At 39.9% G+C, this 23,634-nt stretch overlaps 1 protein-coding gene across 7 annotated transcripts in view; it reads right to left on the bottom strand.

Annotated features, from left to right (window-relative positions):
* Positions 1 to 12,801, bottom strand: part of LOC135522253 (myocyte-specific enhancer factor 2D homolog) — a 75,890-nt gene extending 63,089 nt beyond the window's left edge. For 6 of the 7 annotated variants that reach the window (XM_064948335.1, XM_064948338.1, XM_064948339.1 and 3 more), the window contains exon 1: positions 12,531 to 12,801. The gene's annotated coding sequence lies outside the window, so the exon portion shown is untranslated. Of the gene's footprint in view, positions 1 to 12,039; positions 12,067 to 12,530 lie in introns of those variants that run through there. The other variant, XM_064948334.1, reaches the window with a different exon arrangement.
* Between the last annotated feature and the right edge of the window lie 10,833 nt (positions 12,802 to 23,634).

Below are 23,634 nucleotides of genomic sequence, written 5' to 3'. Positions count from 1 at the left end.
TGCAACTGAAGCACAAAATTGGTCTGATGGCTAGCAGAAATTACAACAAGAAACATTTTAGATCAACATTTACAAAATGCAGCATGATATTTTTGCGTTATATTTTTTTCCTACGTGGAAAATGCAGAATTATGCTTTAACACAACCTTTAATTTTAACTTGTTATGTAAGTAAGTGGCTGAATTAATAAGGTGACCAGGCATCATATTATTTTATCTTTCTGCCATGTTTGAGAAGTCAAAGCCCTTTGGATAAGTTATTTGTACGTCTGCCATCTTAAATAACAATTTATTCTTAACTGACGTGCCTAGTTAAATAAAAGGTTAAATAAATCAAATAAAACAATCTTGATTTCCTTGCATTTTTTTATCCTCTCTATTCGTGACCTGTCTGCTCCTGCCCCCTCTTCTCTGAGCAGAGCAGGCAGGCCCGTTGCCCTAGCGACTCCAGACAGACACAGTGTGTAGACATGCTGCTTGAGAGACAGTACTGTTTTTCCTTCAGACAAGCAAGCATCAAAACATTTATCATTTGCACATTGTCTCTTCTTCACATTCACTTGTAAAATGTCCAAACTCCACAAAAATGACATTCGGTAGCTCCTACATACATATATGTATATACACATACATACATACATACATACATACATACATACATACATACATACATACATACATACATACATACATACATACATACATACATACATACATACATACATACATACATACATACATACATACATACATACATACATACATACATACATACATACATACATATACACACACACACACACATATATATGTATATGTATATGTATGAGCTATGTATGAGCTATATGTATGTATGCATAAATGCATGACTTTATGAGCTGGTTTGCCTGTCTTTGCAATTTGTTTATTTTCATTTTCGCTTGTTAGCAAATTTAGCTAGCAGCCTTCATGGAAAATCGCCATTACTTGTGCTTATTTTGTTAGCATTCTGGTAGACGCCCAATGGGCTTTTTCGTGTTTTTTGGTGCCCTCTTGTGCACTAAGCCTGTAACACCGTAAATCTCGGGGTGAGCGTAGGACGGTATGAAGATATGAAAATCTGGATACCTCCCAACCTGAATGGCTATTTCTAGCCATTACAGTCAAAGGGAATGTATTGTCCTATAAGATTCAAGATAGGATTTAACAGAAGAGGCACCCTGTGCTTTTTCAGTAAACCTTTTTCATATTGGGTCCAGAAGTCTGTCCTTCAGAGCATCATGGACTGGTGTGCACAAGAGCTGTGCTAGATGATTACTTGGGCATTTAAGATGGAGGCAGCTGACCGTAACAGCTGACCCTATGGGAAAATAAGACTGGGGGGTATATGAGCTACTCGGCATAGCACAGCGTGACATGGCCCAACTGTCATTGCACACAATGCAGACGTGGCGCTGTGTTGTGCACAGACACCCAGGCGACAAGACGTTTGATGTACACAGTGGTGTGGAGAGGCCTCCACAAAAACTCCTCCCTTCCTTATCCACCATCTAACACACACACATCTCAGAAACAGCTGACGTTTTAACAGGCTTACAACAGCTGACAGGCTACAGGTGGGTCAGAGGGGACCCTTTATAACCCCCTTCCTCTCCTCTTAGTCCCCAGCTCCATAAATCCTCTGAGCCGCACACACATACAGACAGACATGCCAGTAACCACCCGTCCAACTCAGTTGACCTCTCCATCCCCAACCCACCTATTCTCTGTCCCTTTAAAAAAGAGCTTTATGACCTGACAGCATGTGTTGGAGAGGCTTGGTTTGACCACGCAGCTCAGTGTGTGGGCACTGTGTACAGTATGTGAGAGCGTCAACACATGCTACTCTGGTGTCGACTAGAACTATGGCACAAGCAAACCAGCTAAGCTCCTTTGCTGCTTCCCTTGCGGATGTCCTCAGTGTTACTACAGTTTTAATCCGGAATAATTTCTCAATGTTTTTATGTAATCTGTAGACATTATGTTACATGATGCCCTATTTTGTATTACATTTTTGCTTTCAATTATTAAAAATAATACAATCATTAAAAAAAGTATACAAGTCAGATGTTCTTAACCTTCTCATGAGTATACTAGACTGACACACACACAATGAAAATGAATTGCAGCAAGATGTCAGTTTTACAGGTAGTGGTAGAAGGTCAAAGCAGCTGAAGGGGCCTCAGGCTGCAGTTAAACTACCAGTGGTTGCAGCACTCTTCTTACAGGGAGCTGTGATCACAGAGTCTCAAGGGTGACAGACTGAGTGAAAGACTCGTGATAGTTGAATTGTGAGGGAATGCTGTCTTCATATTTAGGAGTAGACAGTTTGTAAAAGGATAAAGCTCTAGAAGAGAGGGGATTTGAAAGCACATCACTTCTTTGGATTGGATGGGAAAACCAACCATGGGGTAAAAAAATATTTTTTTTTAGGATTTGGGTATTCTTGCTGTGTGTGCAAAATAGAGCAGAACACTTCTCCTCACTCTTGTCACTTACCTTCTCACCCTCCAATCTCTCCATCCATCTATTCTTGCTGAATCCCTTACATTTTCTACCAATGATTTTCTTCCTCTCCATGCTTCTCTCTATTTCTGAAGGATATTAGTCTGTTGGCTTTTAGCTGTAATATGATAACCATTTCAATTATATAAACAATTGCCAGACTCCTCCTGAGGAAGGAGTGGTTAAGATGCACTTGGAGTGTTGAGGCCAAAGCGCACATGGAGGCTGACTTGTAAACACATAGCGTGAGTGTTAGAGAGAGTGTGTGTGTGTGTGTGTGTGTGTGTGTGTGTGTGTGTGTGTGTGTGTGTGTGTGTGTGTGTGTGTGTGTGTGTGTGTGTGTGTGTGTGTGTGTGTGTGTGTGTGTCTCAGTGGATAGAGGTCTCTGTGTGTGCACAAATGACTGTGTGGGATGAAGAGCATAAGAGGCCTGGGAGAGAGAGAGAGGTGAGGACGAGTCAGTCAGCAAACACGCTGAAATGAAATGTTATCTAATACATGGAGAGGAACGGTGAGGCTGTCGGTTAGAAATTGTGACAAAAATACACTATCTAGAATGTCACTGCATTTTCCCCATGGCAAACAAACTGACCACCTGCATTGCTTGCTATATAGCCCACTCTGGTATTGACATGTACGTCTAAGCCAACAGCTCACAGACACAGTGTGGGTATAGCCCACATGATGAGATTATTATGGACAAAAGAGCAAGATTATTTTATTTGTCAAACGGCAGCCAAACATTGATCACCATGTCATCAGAATAAGAACCTGGATATGTATTGGAAAGGTGCATCAAGCTCATCACTGTGCACTTTCACCATCCTGTGAAGTTCATCATAATTTGTTTAATCTGTAGACTAATAAACTGCATGCTTTCCCAAGTCGTAGTCGGAGGACCTCACAGACTTGCCACCGCCATTTCAAGCATATTTAATTTTACAGACACAAACTGATCCCACCTTGTCTAGCATATTTTGTTTGGTCTACATTTAGAAATTTGACCAACAAATTAGCTGTTTCCATCAGGCATGTCATTAAATTTTTTATCCGACATGTACTTTACTTGCATAAAAAGGTTGGATATAACCTAATTATAGACTGTATTTCAGTGGTCCAAAGGCTGTATGACATGCAGTAGTCTGCCATTTCAACACTTGTTCCATGGTAACATCAGATTGCCCTTCCCAGTTGTTGTCCACACTACTCAGATTGCTGCTGGGGATCAGTACCAGACCAGCACCCATGCACGCACACACACGCACACAATGGAAAGTGTGTCACTTTGGAAGGGTGGAGAGGGGATTTTTTACTCTCTCCCTTTCCCTGACTCACTGGAACCATTCCCCACTCTGGGTAATGGCTGCTTCACAAGAGAAGAGGAAAAAGCCAGCCATCTTCCCTCCCAACGTAACCTAACACACCCTGCATGGAGCGCACGGCTAACTCAATGAGCCCTGTGCAGATGGCCCCACTACTGTACCACATCTGTACACCCATAAAACTATATCACGCCGCAGTGAGGAAAGGGTGATATACATTAAATTGAGGGCACAACTTACAGCATTTGCCATAAGTCAGTGACATAACAAGTGTAAGACACAGGTTTGGGGGGAACAAGATGGGAGGGGAGTTTGGAAAGGATGAAGAGCAAGTAATGGCAGGACTTGAGATCAAAGGGAAAGAGGGAGAGAAGAAGAAGGAGAGAGGAGTGTGAGAGGCGGAGGTGTAGTGTTTCAGCTCGGGCGCTTGCCGTTTCAGCTGTGCCGAAGTGATGGCCAGCCCCTGCTCTCGCACCACGGTAACCCCGTCAGCACAGCGGCATAGCTGGTGCTTGGTCTCACTCGCTCTTCTTCTCTTTCAGTCTCAAAGTTTGGATTATTATATTTCTCTACAGCTGTGGAAGTCTCTTCATTTCTACTTTTGTCTCTTTCCTGGAGGTTTTTGAACTCTCGTAACAATGACAGACCTTCCCACTGTACTTGAAATTTTCACATTGTCCAATGGATTCAGCTGCATTTTCCATAGAACACGGGTTGATTTTCCCAAAGGCCTCATCCAATACTCTGTTTAAATACAGTTCACTGGCGGTTGCTGAACCTGATCCAACGTCCTCTCCCCTTACATTAAATCTAACATTACCTGAACACACTGGTTCAGGTTAGTTATGAACCATTTGTGCTCGACTCAGTAGACTTTCTAAATACTGTTCTCATTACCTTGTTTCTTTGAGATCTTTTATGTAGAAAATGACAGAAAAAAGGCTTGCCTGATTTGAACTGAATGAACACAAATGTAATTAAATTGACACCACAGTCAAGGTCACGCTGGCCCCTGTGTGGTGTAGTGTAACACTTTGTGTTCCGAATCCCTGCTCATCCCTGCTCATCCCAGACTCATTTGTTAATGATAATCTTGCATATGTGTTGCATTTAGCCTAAATGTGTTGTGATGTCTTGATCCCACCAAAGACCCCCAAAAAGCCCATTCGGTTGGCATTATGCAAGATTACCCTTTCTATTCGCAAAGAGTATATTAAGGAGGGAAATTCGACTTCATCTGGATAAAGCCTCTGGCAAAACTACTGAGTGGTAGAGAAGAAGAATGAAAACAAAAGGATATGGACACCGTCATGGAACGGAATGAGGGAGTTTTAATATACTCCTACAGATTCCATAATCCCAGATAAAAATACATGTTACGTGCATTCACCATTTTGATTTATTCAACTGTTTCTACCTACTAGCCAAAAGGAGGTCAACCCAGATTTCAATGTTTTTCTCCAAAGCTGTATATTTAAAGCAGTCTTTAGAGACGGATTGGATAAATGTAGTGCTCTGAGCAGAGTATTTTTAGAGAAAAGCAACAACTGGATGTAAGGATTTACCATTGATTTTTTCTCTCTTCAGCTATATTTTTTTACAAAACATTGATCACTGATAGCTATAACCTGATGCATGATTGACATACATAAAGAAACATGGTGAGCAAACCAATCACAAGACAATGGTATCTGATGATAAACCAACTTTTGAAGAACTGTTAAGATGGGTCATTTCAGTGAGTTTAGCTGCCCTTACAAGAACCACGGAAGATCTCTTCATCTTTCGGAGTCCATCTAATCAATGCGAGATGTTAACATGCTTACTAATGCTGTTACAACAACAAGGATCAAGAGTGACCATTTAGAGCTGTGAAAGGAAAGGAAATGTTATTTTAGTTATAGTAGACTAATGGCTCCAGTGAGAATTGATGAATGCTACAGTATATTAAATTAATAAGGAATCATTGGTATGCTTTTATGACCGGCGGTACAATGGAACGCTAATCGCTATACCATTCACGGCTTTAAGTCTATGGTTGAATTCGAACAAGCAGAGATGTGGAACCTAACTTCCCCTTCAAGAGGCGAGCAGCTGCTATTTTTGCTGTAAGCTGACACCGGTGGTCACACAAAATCAACCACCTCGTTTCAGGGACCTCGTTTTTCCAGAGTGACACCAGTCAGTTCTCATAGTTTTTTAGTTCAGAGAACGGATGTAACAGATTCAAATGCTCATGAGATTAGTCTTTGGTGTGTTGGAGCTGTTTGAAACATTGCATCCTTATACCCAATTAACTGGTGCGAAGTTCTACATGCTCAGGTCGAAGGTGTTTGAACCTCCGCTAGAGAGCAAACAGCTGTTTCTAGTCAAATAAAATATTTCTAAATAATATGAGAGGATTTCAGCTGTTTCTCACTGCTAGTCAGGTTATTTCATAACATTCAATCACCTCTGCTTATTCAAAATGACCAAGAAAAGGTGGTTGGGAATCAAATCTGAAGGGCAGTAAAATATGCAAAATGGGAGCTTCAAATAGACTACCTACAATCTTGAGAATATGTCAATCCTCTCTACTTTGCCTTTAGATTGGGGGTATGCCAAGAACCACCCTTTGGTAATTAGAATAAGACTCTACTCCATCAGACCGCAACTGTACCAGGCCGTTACCACTCACAATACGAGAATTTTGACTTCGATACCGATACCAGTTTTAGAATCACGATACTCTATACCAAAAGGATACGTAAAAAAAAGGCTAATTAGCCAAAGTAACAGTATGGCACTTGATCCATACCTTTTGAGTTCAATATCATTACATTTAACTTTTTTATTTTTACTTTGTTTGTTTAACCACATAATAGTAAACATTTATTTTAAATGGTAAATCTCTAGTCTATTGCTAAATTGTGTAAATGAAGATGTAGCCTAGGCCTATTCACAATACAGGTGAATCATATTCAATGAGTGTGTGTATGCATTGAGTTATTGAGCTTGTTTTGGCTAATTTCGTGGGGATACAGAATAAATATGTTCACCTTCCATTTGGAACTTATAATCACTGCTCTGGCATTCAAGTCTGTCTATGAAAATGCCCTTTTTGTTAGATTTAACTAGAACCACACATAACGCACATTCAGTAATAATGACTAACTTCTTGTTGCAGGCATTATAGAAGATTAACACAGGTCTCATAAACAATCTTTCAAGCACAAGCCCAGGTGCTAGTGAGTTAGTGATGGGAGTGGAGACAAATCGATACAGTTACATATCGGGATATTATTTGACAATATATCGTATCGACAATTTAGCTATATTATTTTGCGCTAGTTGGCTGTACCTGCAGCAAAACTACAGTATTTTCCATTCATAGCTCGTTCTCTATCTAAATGTTAAATAGAAAGTCAATTTGTTTCCAGCACTTTTATTTATATAACTGGTCAAAACAATATGTTTGGAACATCAAAATCGCAATAAAATCACAGTATTAAATTTCAATAAATATAAAACTGTGAGTCGCAATACATATCGTATCGCCACCTAAGTATCGTGATAAAATCGTAAGGTCCCTGGCAATTCCCAGCCCTATCTATAGTGAGTAGCCATCTAATCTTTATATTTGATGTTTAGCCAACTTGAATCTATTTGCTAGCTAACAAGGTAGAACAGTTGAATTGTTACGAACACACCCTTCTGTCCGTCTTCAACCATTTTGGAAAGCATGCTAGCCCCTCCACTTTGTTCAGAAGTTGAAAACAAGTGACCTACCTTATTTCTCAGAATGAGAACGAGTTGCCAACTCCTCATATAAATTGTGCTTTTTATGGTTATTGCACATTTATAAACAGACTAGATGGCTAGCATAAGTCTTTAGCTAAAATGCTACTAGCGAAAATCTGCTTTTTGCATTATGGTTTGCATATTATCACAAACAAGGTACTAGGTACGTGAATTGATGTTAGCTCCAACTGTAAGCTAGCAAGGAAAGTTAGCCTACAAAACTCGAAGATGCCGGTATCATCTTCTTGCATTGTAAAGTGCTCTAGACTGTAATGGACATTGTTTCGCAACCAGTAATGAACCGTTTCAACATTTCTACATGATGTGTTGCATTATTCAAGTGTGTTAACTTCTGTGCAGCACGAGTGGTGATGCAGCCCAGACTACCAGTCCTCAGGACAGGCTAAAGCTAGCAATGAGTAAGTGAAGCATGCATGGTGCTCTCGTGCTATAAGGGGACATCAGCTGCGCTGATAGACTTAATCCTCTCTCAATCAGTAGACGACGTGAAACACGTTTGACAGAAGAAACGAAAGTAACAAAAATTCTATTACCAAACCGTTTTCATGTTCTATTACCACGGTAGAGAATCTCATTATCACCGTCGACCTGTTCCACTCCATGGTCCAAATCACTCATCACTAAGCGGGCACTTCACATCTCCACTTCTGCCACAGTATCCCCTCCACTGGCCCCCTTTTCTTCAGGGACCCTAGGGCCTAGTCGACCTCTCTGCCCTCTGGACTGGAGCCCTCTCTCCTCTGTGCCTCTCTGCACATTACCTTAATTGATGTTTAACCCCTGAATCTGCTGCTGATGGCTCAATTATTATTTCATTTTTTATTTAAAAACTTTATTTAACTAGGCAAGCCAGTGAAGAACAAATTCTTATTTACAATTACGGCCTACCGGGAAACAGTGGGCTAACTGCCTTGTTCAGGGTCAGAACGACAGATTTGTACCTAGCTCGGTGATTTCTATCCAGCAACCTTTCGGTTAGTGGGCCATCGCTCTACATGAGGTCAGCAATTAAGAGCTTGCTGGAGGAGAGATTAGTCCTGGGTTAGTAAAGATTTTTCTGCCCTATAGTTAAGGAGAAGCAGAGCTCACTGGGCTTTAATCCTTGGAGGGACGGTTGGGAGACAAAGGTTGCCAAGACACATTACACCTCTATAGATCTTTTCTCTGTGCAGAGGTCATCTGGCTGCAATTTCAGGATGAAGCATTGAGGGGAGGCCATTTTGAAATATATATATATATATATATATATCCCATTTAGCAGACGCTTTTGTCCAAAGCGACTTACAAGTCGGCTGGGGCCACTACTTTTACATATGGGTGGCCCTACCGGGAATCGAACCCACGACGCTTGGCGTTGCAAGCGCCATGCTCTACCGACTGAGCCACACAGGAAATGACATGGAAAGAAAGGGGATGGAGAGGCGAATGTTGTCAGTATACTGCTCACTTTAAGCACCTTTGGCTTGTGGCTCCATTAAGCGAAGAGAGAGGGTGACATGTCTTTCAATTACAGTGTGCTGGTGTAAAGTGAGGCCCTGTGATGATTGAATCACAGCCATAATGGCAGAAGGCAGGACCCTGTTGTGCAGCGGAGTTCTTCCTGCTCTAAACACTCAGCGTGGGAAAAGCAGTGGGCAAAGCTGCTTTGGAATAAAAGACCACAAAAAAAGAGGCCATGATACAAACACAGCGAGAGCACACACTCAGTATTTTATACTTGATATAACAGAGCACGCTCTCATTCTTTCCAAAGCTGATGGTTTGTTACAGGTGGAACAATTGGGTTCTTCGGCATGACAATAAGCAGAGGCTATACTTATCTGACCTATACTTATCTGACCTGACTGAAGTGAAGATAAGACATCTTCCTTCGCAATAGAGCAAGATAACATGAGGTCAGCTGTAAGCCAGTGCATGGGAGGTCAGACAGACATTTAACTTGAACTGTCCAGGCATTATTTTAGCCTAGGGTTAGGCTGTGATTAAATCACATCAATATTTGTGTCAGGCAAGGGGTGGCCAGTACACCATTGATTGTCCTAGAGATTAGTGCTTAATTGAAATTACCCTGTAATTAGAGGAGAGAAGGCCTTGACCAATAGAATGTTCTGGGCAGCAGGCATCTTTAGGATTTAGGGCTATGCTGATCACTCACTCTTTAGTCTAATCCATAGATTGCTAGAGCCCCACTTCTATCCCTTCTCAAGTATCCTTACTGTCTCTGTCATTCCCTCCCTATAGATGCTCACACCAAAACAAATATTTTACATTCACATTCGTACCACATATAAAAATACAGTAATTGTATGGGCCACACGTGAGATGTCTGAAGAGCACTATAGCTGACCATCTGTGTTTGCAGTCAAGCAGGTCGCTGCAGCATGAGAGGATGATTGTTATTCCTTGGAGACTGAGTTAACAAGAGGAATCTTATTTTTTTGACTGGAGCCACCATGTGGCATGGCTATTCTGAGGGCGCCATAAAAACATTATGTTTTCACTTCTGTAATTACAGAGTTATTACATAGGTATAAGACCAACTTAATGTAAAGTGTTACCCATTTGCCTTTCATATAACTTAAGTTACATTTTTGAGTTGCCCATTATTAAATAGGAGAGAAGGAGGAGCGGCAGGTAGCCTAGTGGTTAGAGCGTTGGGCCAATAACTGAAAGGTTGCTAGATTGAATCCCCGAGCTGACAAGGTAAAAATCTGTCATTCTGTCCCTGAACAAGGCAGTTTGCCCTCTGTTCCTAGGCCATCAATGTAAATAAAGATGTATTCTTAACTGACTTGCCTAGTTAAATAAAAGCTTAAAGCTTAAATAAATAAAAAATGGTAAGAGACTTGTAAGAGAGTCTGGCAGAGGCTAGTAGGACTTCGTCACGCTTCTCAGGCACAAAAAAGGCTTTTACTTTGCTGAGCCTTAAAGTTATTTGTTGTTTTTAGGCTCAGCAAAGTAAAAGTCTACTTACACTCAATCTGCCAATTTAGGCTGTGTGTGTGTGTGTGTGTGTGTGTGTGTGTGTGTGTGTGTGTGTGTGTGTGTGTGTGTGTGTGTGTGTGTGTGTGTGTGTGTGTGTGTGTGTGTGTGTGTGTGTGTGTGTGTGTGTGTGATTGTGTCTGTGGAGAAATAAAGGGGGTGCAATTCATCCAATTGCAATGCCTAAACATTTTAAACTATTTCATGACATCCTACTGTGTCCTGTGGCACATGTGGGAATGATGGCGGGAGCCTCTAATGATGTCAAAATTGAGGCCAGCACAGGAGACTCATGAGGGCCAGTGTCTTCCAGAGAGACAAGAATAGATAAGGTAGGGGGAGCTGTGAGGGGGAGGGGTGTAAAGCTCCCATTAGCTCTGACATCTTGACAATGTCAGAGACAGCAGAGTTATTTTGTATTGGTTGGAATACCCAGTCCATGGCACTGGTCCTGACCCAAACTGTCTCAACGCTGAAAACAGATTAGCCTTTATCTTTTTATCAGGGTGAAAAGTGTCATTTGTTCCCTGTCTTACCTGTAAGTACTCCTTAGCGGGAAACACAGGGACATGTCCTTACGGGGACAGCTCATCGTCCTGTAATCTCCTACTCGGTCTCTGACTGCTCTGAGGCTTGCCAGGGCTGGTGAGAACCTCTATCTGGACTGTGTCCCTAAGGACCCTGTCTCTGCCATGTGACACCCTGACTGGAATCACAACGTGCACTATACCTGCATGCATAGCTGAAACACTCATCAGTTTATGCCCCTCATTTACAGGGGAGGGGAAAGACATTAATACATTTAATCCCACAGGTGAGACACTAAACTGTCACATATTAAGGTTTAAGCAGAGCATTAATTAAATAACTAGACTTCCTATTTTACTGTAAAAACAACATGCAAGGGTAATGGAAAAACTGACAGAATATAATTTCTCCTCAAAGAATATTGGGAAAGAATTCCTATTACAACACACTAATTACACTGAAGATTTAGTCTACACACGCTATCTCCAACACGTTCACAGGCAAAATGGATTCCGGATTTTAGGAGTAATCAATAGTTTGTTGACACTTTTCCCTTGAGAAAACAGCAATTATACCACAGGCAACCATTTTTGCGCCGTCAAATTCTTATACAGTCAGGTCAAAAGTATTTAGGCAATGTTTACCATTTGATGGATGCAAAACATTAACGTTGGCTTACATGCGCATTCCGTTGACACCAAAGGTTCCTTAAATCACTTTTTTCTGACACCTTGATGCTCTCTTTGCGCTATGCTATGCTGTGCTGTAAACTCTCTTGCCGATGGAGAAAGAGACCATCGAATTGCGTGTCTGCCATGAAGGAACAACCAACAATAGCCTCTCAATAGGAATAAAGTATGCAGTAAACAATTCATACTACTCACTTAAGTGAAATCAATTCATAGAATTGAAGAGTAATCGTGTCAAAACATCGGTGACACTTTCCATAAATCGTTCTGACAGCTCTTGGTGAACAGTCACCACGGCTGTTGCGCTCATGAAGGAAGAGAATCCCTACATCCATACAATCAACAATTATTCGCGTTTATTAACTACGCTAGTGTCATACCATTGAGGCGACATAAAGTAAGCCCTAGTTTGCAAGATGTACAAACCAGCAAGCAAACTCTCCATCATGTAGTCTAGCCTTGGCACTCAAAATAAAGCACGAGCCAGCGCGCGACCACCACACCGAATTATGGTTGCTTGGAGTTGCCCTCAGTTCAATGACATCAGAAAGTGGCCATTCGAAAGCAACATGTTGTTAAATGTAAGTTATTCAAAGTAAACAGATGCCTAATGTTACTGACCAAACACATTCACTAGCAGGTAGCTAACCTGGGTAACGTTAGCGAGCTTGTGAAGAGTGACTTACCCTGTAGAACTGTATCCACATCTGTCTGGTAAAACCGGAGATTCAAAAATATATGACTATGTATTTAAAATGTTGATTGAGGAATAAAGATTATGTTAATAGGCTGTCTGTCGACGTCAGTATAAATTTAGAAAAATCGTTCCTCTTGATGTACAAGGTAACTATTTAGTTATGTCAAACGATACAATGTTGCTGCTGCTGCCCAATCTATCGTGATTGGCACTGCTTCATGATTGACACTAGCCGGACCAATAAGCAAAAGATATTCGTGTTGTTTAACCAATCACTGGAGAAGTCAGGGGATTTGACTCGTCAACGTGAAGTTAGTAGAAGGTGATCCGTGAAGTAGGAAGGACTAATGGTGAGATCATGTGTGAGTGTATCCCTCCGCCTCTTCTGTTTTACTGTAAGTAGGAACGTCTCTGTTTGAATCATGATATCCATTGCCAATATTGTCTTACTTCTTGAATTTACGCACAGCGTTTGAAGTAATGCAGTGTGTCATTTCAATTGTGATGCCAGTGATTTCTTATGTGCCTTATAGCGTAATAGCAAAAATAAATATTATCTTTCCTCTTGTACGGCTATTGAATGTGGCCAATCATCTGACCTTATACGTGTGCGTTTTCCCTCAATACATTTCTCTTGCATTTAGTCTTATTATTTGACTATATGCTGTTGGGAAGAAAAGTGCATCCATAAGCTCTATAAAGTAGCATATAGGTACAGCATAACCTACGGAAAGTAGCATACAAATCCTGTAAATGGGTATCACCTAATGAGGTAAAATTGGACACTTCGATTTCTGCAGATTTGAAGGGTACGGTACGCACTGGACGAAACGCAGAGCAGCGTTTCAAAGAAGAACTACTTTATCTCATGGCTGCGGAAGAAAATGGTGTTTACAGTGAGGAAAGGGATGATGCTGGGCTGCATAGAAATTAAAATGTACGGATGTAGTGTGAATCGCATGACACGCTTGCATGTTCATTTGCTCATAATCATCTGTAAAGTTTTGCGGCTACTTCACCAGTATAAAGACGTAATGTTATTTATTCCAGACTAATGAAAATATGCATACAGTAGTCATATCTTATTTAGTTTCATATTACAGTCTGTCGCACATAGCCTACGTCACCACTTCGTCAGTATGAAGCAAATGGTCGGGGCTGTCAAATGTAAAGTTACAGGACATGGTATCACAGAAATATTGAATTATATTGTATCTGAAAGTAGCCTACGGTTTATTAATGATGTCAGTATCAACATTTTTGAAACAAATGTGTCCATTTATTTTTAGACAGGCTGATGACAGATTTAAAAGCATTTCGCTACAACTGCAATAACATCTGCTAAACACGTGTATGTGACCAATACAATTTGATTTGACTTGACTTGATGACACAAAAATGGAATAAAACTTTAAATGGGCCTACTTTAATCTTTCCCACATTTTGCATTTTATCGAACTGTAGATGATGTTCCTCTTATTTAGATCAAATGTACCTTTGTTTGCCTGTTGTAATATTTCAGTCACTTTTGGGGGCTCTCCTTAACTTCTTATTTCTCTTATTTCTCGATCTCTCTCACGCACACACACACACACACCAATAATGTGTTATATTTAATTCTGTGCTGCCACAGTCGATGCAGAGCAACATTTGGAAACACCCAGCCAGGGAGGCTCGGGCAAATGGACCATTTACTTGCCTGACACTTTAATCAGTGTATCCATAAATGTACATTGGACTTTTTGTGATCCATCGACGAACAGCCAGATAATCAGAAAGAGAGATCATTGGGGGGTAATCAAGCAACAGAAGTAGTAGAGGGGAGGAGTAGGCTGTAGGTAGAGAGATTACACTGTATTTTATGCTTTATGTAATAAGGAGCTTACGTAGTGGGGTTTTGAAGAGGATAATTAAAGCAAACAGATGGGCACCCTTTTGGTCTCTCTCACACCGGCCTGTTCCTAGAGTTGGACAGCATAGCACTCAACCAGTTGGGCTTGGAGCCATGTAAATGCCATGGGAAATAAAAACAAAATATGGGCTGGCGTGGTTACACGTGGTCTCCGGTTGTGAGGCCGGTTGGATGTACTACCAAATTCTCTAAAACGATGTTGGAAGCAGTTTATGGTCAATAAATTAACATTAAATTCTCAGGCAACAGCTCTGGTGGACATTCCTGCATTCGGCATGTCTATTGCACGCTCCCTCAAAACTTGAGACATCTGTGGCATTGTGTTGTGTGACAGAACTGCACATGATGATGAGTGGCCTTTTATTGTCTCCGGCATAAGGTGCACCTGTGTAATGATCATGCTGTATAATCAGGTTCTTGATATGCCACACCTGTCAGGTGGATGGATTATCTTGGCAAAGGAGAAATGCTCATCACTAACAGGGATGTACACTTATTTGTGCAAACAATTTGAGAGAAATAAGCTTTTTGTGCATATGGAACATGACACATATGGCACCAACACTTTACATGTTGCATTTATATTTTTGTTCAGTATACATTATTATTTTGATAAGGGGTTCACTTGCAGTTAGAAAAATGTGTTTATTCTGAAACATTCATCAAGAGCTATGTAATGTTATGGAAGATCAGGTATGTGTCCTAGCACATTCCACACAATAGTTACTTCTCACGAATAAGCAATGTTTTCAAAAGTCACCATAATATTAGTTGTGTAGACAATATGCAGGCAGCACTATGTGGAGGATCCTGATTGTGGGGACACATATATGGTCATATTGATGCATGAGGTTAATGTTTTTAGTTGAAAGAAAAAGGGTTCCACAATGACATTATGAGTGTCTCTGTCTCAGTTGATTTGGCGTTCAAGCTAAATGCAGTGTCCCTAGTGACCTAGCTGCCTCTCTCACCCCAGACTTACGCAGGCTAGAGACCCTTCATCCCATCCAAACAAACACATTAGCAACAAGAGGCTTTGAAGGAGGGAAGCAGGCTGTTATAGTGATGTAACCTGATTGCTCTTTATCAGGGCTCTTGTGTCCAACAGACCAGAATCAGTACCAATCAGAGTGTGTGTGTGTGTGGTGCCCTTTTTTTTCTTTTGACATAGGCTACAGCTAAATCTTCTCAATAGGAGTTGTGGGAAATTGATATCTGACATTCTTGTAAATATTGTTCTTCACTGCCTCACCCTTGCTCTCTCCTCTTGCTCCCCCTTCATAAGCCAATCTTTCCTTTATTTTTTCCCTTCTATTCCTCTCTCCCTCTCTTTCTCTCTGTGTGGAGAGAGCAAGTCCACGTGTTAGTCCACGTGAAAGGTGTGTGGGTGCAGATCCCTCTCTGCAGTGACCTGCTGCTCCGCTGCACTTGGCTTCCAAAGCATCCTGTCGGCTGCCTAGCAACACTCAGTTTCCATGGCAACGGAGCCAACAAACCTTCCCACCTCCATCAGCTGTACCCCTACAATCAGAACTTAAATGTGGCAATCAGGAGGAGAACTGGAATCCAGTATCTGGGCTATAGTGAACAGGTGGAGTCAAATGTTACAGTGAAGCAATCACCATGTGTTAATACTAGTTGTTTTTTCAGCTAAGACTACCAAACTGCTGAGGGTTCAAAAAGGGTGACAGGTTCTCGAGAACCAGGATGCCCAAATGAGAGACTAGAGGTAGGCCAGGTAATTGCACCAGTGTAGAGTTTCCAAAGTGCAGAGGCTGTATCTGTTATTTTGTAAAGGGAATACAACATGAAAAGTAACTAAGCCAGGGTCAAATTAGTTTTCAACTTTGACCTTCTTGTCTTTCATTCCGATATGAAAAAAATGTAAAAAGTTATGATTGAGATTGTCTTAATAGAAGCCCACCTGAGTTTTCGTTCTGATTAGAGACAGACATGGATGCATATAGGCCTACTGTATACATTAATGTGAACAATACATTTATGGCTTTGGTTAGAGCAGGCTCTTCTACCCTGTTCCTGGAGAGCTACCCTCCTGTAGGTTTTCGCTCCAATCCAAACCTGATTCAGTTTCTCAACCAGATAATTATTAGAATCAGGATAGATTAGGGTTGGAGTGAAAACCTACAGGACGGCAGCTCTCCAGACAGGATTGGAAAGCCCTGGGTTAGAGGTAGTGTGCCCCCTCTAGCGGTTATAAGTAAGCATTACACCAAGTGAAAATTGACAGCAAGGTCGTAGTTCACCTGTTCCAAAGATATCATGAATTCACTGTTGACGACTTACACCATTTATGACATTTTTACATTGCTTTGTAACTGGTTTGATATATGATCACATTGAGATGAGGACATGACTGTCTGTGGGCTTAATTCAATTGAATCCACATGTAGGATTTACACACTTGTAAACATGCCTTTTCACCCCTGTTGTTTAGGGTTTGATTGATTCTGGTTCTACACAGTCAGTACATTATGCCTACTCTCTCAGTTGCTGATGTTATTTAAAAGTAACCCATTTTAAAGCAGCTGATGGATATAGAATGGCCATGTAGTGTTACAGTGAATGGGGGATTAGAGGCCTATTACCATTTAAACAAAGTCTATGAGCCCATGCATTTTTTTTATTACAATGCTAAGATACTGCATGCAAATTAATAGAATCAGTATAATTAGGCCAATTTAATTTGACACCAATGTTTTTTTGAATAAACATCATGTAATGGACAAATAAAATCACTTGGTGGCGACCTCTATCAAGGAATTGGCCTATCCTGCACAAGCAATCTTTTGTATCAAGGATGGAGGCTACATTTCTCCACATTCAACACCCCTAGGCTCAAAACATGTGTACAATAACCATGGCAATTAGGCTATGAAGAGGTTGTAATTCATTAGAAGCCTATTTTTTAAAAGTTACAAAAATACAGATATAATTGTGCTTTTTATGATATTAGTCCATGTTGATATTAGGCCTATCAATAAGATTTGCCTAGAGGTAGATCCATAACAGAACTAAACCTCAATATGAGGTTTCATTATCTGCAGCATTAAGAATACTTACAAATCTTTCGGCAGATGATGCCCAATAACTGAAACTTAGAAGACATATTCATATAGGGTTGAGTCTATAAGACCAACTTTTATATTTTCCTTGCATTGTCATTTGTGAATAAATACGAGACGCAGGTCAATGAGTAAGCACTTCATATACAGTTAATATATCCATAGAAAGAAGGTGCTATCTAGAACCCAAAAGGGTTCTTTGATGGTCCCCATAGTAGAACCCTTTGAAGAACCCTTTTGGGTTCCTTGTAGGACCCTTTCCAGAGTGGGTTCTACGTGGAACCCAAAGGGGTTCTCCTATGGGGAGTACCGACCTACACAACCTATTCCACATTTTGAAAGTGAAAGAGTTATGGAAAATTTTCCAAATTATTACAAAAATTAAAGATTACCCCAGAGTTAATACTTGGCTGCTGTAAATCATTTTGAATTGGATTCTACCAACCTTGCACAACTCTCAGGGCAACATACACTGAGTGTACAAAACATTATGAACACCTTCCTAATATTGAGTTGCACCCCCTTCTGCCCTCAGAACAGCCTCAACTCGTCGGGTTATGGTCTCTACCAGGTGTGGAAAGTGTCCCACAGGGATGCTGATTTCAATGCTTCACACAGTTGGGTCAAGTTATCTGGATGTCCTTGGGTGGTGGACCATTCTTGATACACACGGGAAACTGTTGAGCGTGAAAAACCCAGCAAAGTTGCAGTTCTTGACACATTCAAACCGGTGCTGGCACTTACTACCATACCCCATTTTAAGGCACTTAAATATTTTTTCTTGCCCATTCACCCTCTGAATGGCACACATACACAATCCATGTCTCAATTGTCTCAAAGCTTTAAAATCCTTCTTTAACCTGTCTCCTCCCCTTCATCTACACTGATTGGAGTGGTTTTAACAGGTGTCATCAATCAGGGAGCGTAGCTTTCACCTGGTCATGTTTTGTACACTCAGTGTATATCCATTGTTTTTTTTAATTCCTCAAGCTCAGTAAAATTGGTTGGGAATCATTGATGGACATCAATATGCAAACCTTGTTTCTGATTTTCAAGTTTATTTAAGTCAGGACTGAGACTGGAATATTCAGGAACACTCACATCTTGAAAAGTGATTCTGGTGTGTCTTTACCATTAAAATGTGTGTAATTGTCCTGCTGAAAAATAGAACTGTACCTCAGGATTAGGTTTTCAGAAGTGGATGGTTTCCTCTAACTTTTTAGCTTGGCTTTATTCCTTTCATATTTCTTTTGATCCTGATCCTGGTGCTGGTGACAATCATACCATGATGCTGCCACAACAATACTTGAAAATACAGAAGATCAACAACATTGCATTCACTCCACATTTCTGGCCTGTATGACAAAGAAGGAAGCCTGTATTTAAAAATCCACTCCATAATCATCCATTCTGTTTGCAACAAGGCTGTTAAGGAATATTGCAAAATTACACGGAAATAAACTTTTTGGCTTAACCCTCCTGTTGTGTTCGTTTCATGTTAATTCATTCTGTGTTCCCGGTCCAAAATGACCGTCCTATTATAGCTGATTATACATCCATAATAATACATATATTATCACCTAATGTTGTGTTAGATCTTTTTATCAACTTAAATTCTTGTGAACATTAAAAGTTTTGAACTTATATTTGCTATTAATGGCCTTTGCTATTAATGGCCATACAGTTGTATGACCTGAGCTTATACAACTAGATGTTGAGTAAAAAAAGCATAATGTATGGATTATTTTGACTATAACAAATACTCAGATAAAACATATTGAGCTATTTATCACAGACTACTTTGTATCAAAGTTTAACAAGGACTCTCTCCCCTTCACCAGTGTCATGTTCAAAGATATGATCAAGAGCCTCATCTACAGTATATCGTTTGGTCATTGTGCTGCCACAGAATGAATTGTGAGCAAGGCCTCAAAAAAGCTTTATGTACCAGAGCTTCGAGAAAAGTTATATATATTTTTAAAACAATGTTGCGATTGTTTGTAAGAATGCCAACAGGTGTGGTTCCCGTTGGGCAAAGATTATATTGGGGAAAGGTTCCCGTGGGGGTTGCCATAGAAGCCAAGAAGGGGAGTGAGGTGTGTGTGTGTGCGCTCAAACACACATGCATGTGGGGGTCTGGGAGAGGAATTGTGTCCATCTGATGAATGGCCATATGCCTGAACGCAATTTTATACACTAATTGTAGTCTCACCCATTCATTTCTAATGACGGTCATTTTTGACCAGGAACACAAAAGTTAAATAAAACACCCAAAATTGAATGAAAATCATCTAAATGTATTTTGTGTGTTCAGATGCCCTGTGTGGACAAAGTCATGGAACCTTATGACAATCAGATTAAATGACCTACATTTTTCAGAGAGAAAACTTGTAAATTGGTCAAATTATACCAGAACACAGCAGGAGGGTTAAATTAAAGACTACATGTTTGGATCAAATTCAATACAGCACAACACAGAGTAAAATCTTCTGTCTTTTAAAGTATTGTGGTGGCAGAATCATGTTATAGGTATGCCTATAGGTATGGATCGAAATAAATATGACAGGAGCAAAGCCAAGCCAAAAGGTTAGAGGAAAACACTTAAGTTTTCTGAAAACCTAACACTGGGATAGTTCTATTTTTCAGCTGGACAATAACACAATGCCAAAGATAAACCAGAATGGCTTTCCAAGAAATACTGAGTGTACCTGAGTGGTCCAGTCTCAGTCCTGATTTGAATATGTTTGAAAATCATAGATTGACAAGGTTTGAATATTGCTGTATTTTCTATTCACAGCTGTAATTAAAGGCTGCAAAAGGTGCTTCCACCAACTGTAGGAAAAAAATCTAATGTAATCCCCTTTTAAGTTACATTTTAAGGGCTGTGAAGACTGTGAAAAGGGTGTGTAGACTTTCACTAGGCACTGTATGGGGTAATCAAAATAGTTGTTTTGTAAACCTGTATCCATACAATTATATACGACATAAGGGGAGGGCCAATATGTCAACCTTAAATGGACCATCTGATCATTACCATTTATAGTGCAATAACATAACTGCAAACAATTTACATAATTATATGTTTTTTAGTATAATATTGTATGATGTTTATGGAGTGGTTAAGTGGAAACGCCCACCTTAAGTGAAGCTTGGTATTCTGCATACCGTCATTTCATCGATAGGACTACTTTTGTCCTTGGGGAGAGTGGTGGGGTGGTAATAGGGCTGGTGTAGCCTACTTGCAGAAACACTTTCCTCCCTCCTTCCCTAATTTAGCGTGTGAACACTCTGCTTGTTACTCCGCCAACGGAGGCCTTTCTCTTCCTCTAGGAAGACCGCCTGTGCCTGGAATTTAGAACCCTCTCGCTTTTAATTTATGTGCATATTAATTGCACGCCATTGTAATTTCCACCGTGGGATACAACATGCAAATGAACAGTGTGTGTTTGTCTGATTTTTTTCTCCTCTGTTAATCCTGAACTACCGCAAGAGAGGAATATTTCTAAAACCAACCCACATGCCCATAATTATAAAACATCGTGAGTAGCCCGCATACCCTGCCAATGGACATGAAACAAATGCTGAATTATGACTGCAGTTGGTTCAATTAGCACGTTTCTGCCATGCTTAGTGGTGTATTCTTCTCGGTCTTTGGTTGCATGGAAACGTCAAGAAATTAATATTCCCATAAATGAAAATTGTGCTAATTAAGTGTTTTTTTATACAAACAATACGAATAATTATAGGCATAGGTAAGCAACCAGAAGGCAATGTTTATTCAATAGGATCCGAGGTAATAGAAAAAACCTACCTGCTGATTTTTTTATCTGATGAGAGGTGATTTGCATAATGTTAAAATAGTAGGCCTAAGTGTAAAGATTGCTAGAGGCTACATCAGCATGGGATGTTTCCATATTTTGATATTTGAAATATGCTATTTACATTCCATTATTTCTGTTAAATGTAGCGTTGGCGGCACAACTGGGTATAGCCAATATGGAACATGATAGACCCACCAAAGGCAAAGTGTCGTCGTTGAAAACAACTAACAAAATATTTAATATGGAGGGAGAACCTGCAATTGACTTCTTCCAAGTAAAACATAATGGACATTTAATGTTTAATTCAACTATCATTTCGCACAAAAGTAAGTTCTTACACTTTGAAAGTGACTAGTTCATATTTGTTTATTCTCAGCGTGAACATACAAATAGCCTTAAAGGTCTAACGCAGCTCTTTTTATTTCAATATCAAATTATTTTTGGGTAACAACCTTATTGTGATTGTTTCCAATGAAAATGGTCAAAAAGAAACCAAAATAGTTTCTTAGCAAAGGACAATTTCTCAAGCAAGAATTTAGCTAGGAGTGGTCTGAGTGGGAGGGAAATCTGACAACTAGCTTTTATTGGCAGAGAGTTTTGGAATTCTCTTTATTTTACCTTTATTTAACTAGGCAAGTCAGTTAAGAACAAATTCTTATTTTTAACGACAGCCAAGGAACGATCAACTGCCTTGTTCGGGGGCAGAACGACAGATTTTTACCTTATCAGCTCTGGGATTTGATCTTCCAACCTTTACTAGTCCAACACTCTAACCACTAGGCTACCTGCCACCCCAATTACTATTGGTCTATTAGCTAATTTACTGCCTAGCAATGTCACCAGGCAGGCCAAAACTCCATCCCACCAAAACAGGCGGCAATTTCAGGCAATCTTTTCAAACAGCTATTACACTAAAAGGACATTATCATCATTTTCACAATATTATTCCAACCTCACAGTATGGATATATATAGAAAATATAGAAAATCACGATTTTGACTGCACTGGGCCTTTAAAGAAAATATGCAGGTAAATTCCAATCCCAGAATAATGTATAGCCATATATAGGCATATAGTTTACATTCATGTTACCTTTAAATGATCATTGAGGTTTCCACTTTACAATGTTGGGGGTTATCTTTCATTATTTGCCTATCTATATGGAAGAGTTTTAAAGGATATTAACGTGTATGGCCAACATGCGATTTTTTTTCTTCTCCTACTCATAAAATAAGTAACCTATGATCAACGGCCATTGCTGGAGATGGCCTACTTTTAGTTGACTATCTATCTGATCCTGATAAGTAAGTATGTAAGTAAGTAAGAAGTAAAATACCAATATGCAGAATGAAGAGACGAATACACGTTATCAATGTTGCTTTATGCAATATGAATTATACATGGTGCATGCAATATGTGTATGTTTTCCCTGTTGAAATTCCTCTATTCCATTTGGACATTATGGTTTACCACCAGAGCCTTCTATTTTGAATAAAACAATTAAGTTCACTGATTACCATATGATACTTGATTCAAAAAGAGCATGTGGGATACACATAAACTCATTAAAAATATATATATAATAGGCTTTACATATGTATAACGTAATTAGAACTTTGGGTTGCCTTTAAGCAATGCCAAAAATATCAGACCCATTCTAGTTACAAAACAACAATTGAGAACATGTGGCCTGTTCATTGTATTTAAAAGGGGTGCAGACCATCATGTGTGATGTGGGTTCAGTAAACAAAAATATGGCCTCAGCATCCATTTACTTAAATGTGATACTAATAATTGCCACTACTCTATATATTCCACCAATTACATTTAGATCCAGGACAAGAATAAGTTTACATAAAAAATACCAACACTGTGTTCTAGGGCTGAAGTTTGAGTGACGCGTAACTTCAGGACCATGCATGGAGTGAACAGTGCCTCCTGACTGAAGGCTGTACAGGTACGGTGGCGCACTCAGTCAGGTAAATCGTATTATACAATCTTAACTCTTCTCCAAGAATATGCCTATTTGTTGAATGCAGGGGGATGTTTTGTTCCTGCAAATAAGGGACAAACAGTGCATATAATTCCATGTACTTTTATTCAGGAAGATAATGCAGCCGGACGTTGATGTATTGTCAATAGTAAACGTGCTGATCTGAAATATGCATTTCTGCACAGATTCATTTGACATATGCTTCTGTGTAAGGTTTTAGACCTAAGGTTTAGGCGTTGCAAAAGTGACGAATGAATAAAATAACACGGTTTGTTTTCTCAATA

The sequence above is a fragment of the Oncorhynchus masou genome, chromosome 30, assembly GCF_036934945.1.
Source record: "Oncorhynchus masou masou isolate Uvic2021 chromosome 30, UVic_Omas_1.1, whole genome shotgun sequence".
Lineage (NCBI taxonomy): Eukaryota > Metazoa > Chordata > Actinopteri > Salmoniformes > Salmonidae > Oncorhynchus > Oncorhynchus masou.
Note: the sequence above shows the minus strand (reverse complement) of the source record. Positions and strands in the feature narration are given on the sequence as shown.